This window comes from Galeopterus variegatus, unplaced genomic scaffold, assembly GCF_000696425.1.
Source record: "Galeopterus variegatus unplaced genomic scaffold, G_variegatus-3.0.2 Scaffold3308, whole genome shotgun sequence".
Lineage (NCBI taxonomy): Eukaryota > Metazoa > Chordata > Mammalia > Dermoptera > Cynocephalidae > Galeopterus > Galeopterus variegatus.
This window is the reverse complement of record NW_007729419.1, coordinates 163152-163912: the sequence shown is the minus strand read 5'-3', so window position 1 is coordinate 163912 and position 761 is coordinate 163152. Positions and strand designations below refer to the sequence as shown.

General features: G+C 37.0%; 1 pseudogene; it reads right to left on the bottom strand.

Annotated features, from left to right (window-relative positions):
- Window positions 1-204: 204 nt before the first annotated feature.
- LOC103600338 overlaps window positions 205-761 on the bottom strand; it is a 1217-nt pseudogene continuing 660 nt past the window's right edge.

Genomic DNA, 761 nt, shown 5'->3' with positions numbered 1-761 from the left:
TGAAAAAGTAGAAATCGATAGTCCATAGAGCCACATTAAGAAATAAGGCCCCGATAAACACAATATTTCTATTACTTCTGCAATATTTCTTTCATGCTGTAAATTTTTTACAGCATTATACATGAATTAATTTCCATCAGGCTTTCTGTACTGACATTTACAGAATTTCACTGAAGTGTCAGTTTTCACAAGAATGTGGTTTTGTTAAAATTTAAAACCTNCTGTTTGAGTTCTTTTGTGTATTTGGAGGGAATTGGACCAACCAAAGACTTTACCACACTGTTTACATTCATACGGTTTCTCTCCAGTGTGACTTCTTTCATGCCTTTGGAATAAACTGGGATACTCAAAGTCTTTCCCACATACCTGACATTTATAAGGTCCATCTCTAGTGTGCACTGTCATGTGTCTTTGAACCTTTGCAAGAGAAATGAAAGCTTGTCCACATTCCTTACACTCATAGGGCTTCTCTCCAGTGTGAGATCTTTCATGTCTTCAAAAGGAACTGGAACGACTGAAGGCTTTCCCACAGTCTTTACATTCATAAGGTTTTTGTTCATAGTGAACCTTTTCATGCACTTGAAATGAATTGGAGCAGACAAAGTCTTTCCCACATTCCTTACACTCATAGGGCTTCTCTCCAGTGTGAGATCTTTCATGTCTTCGAATAGAACTGGAACAAGTGAAGGCTTTCCCACACGTTTACATTCATAGGGTTTCTCTCCAGTGTGAGTTCTTTATTTCTTTTTCTTTTTTTTTTT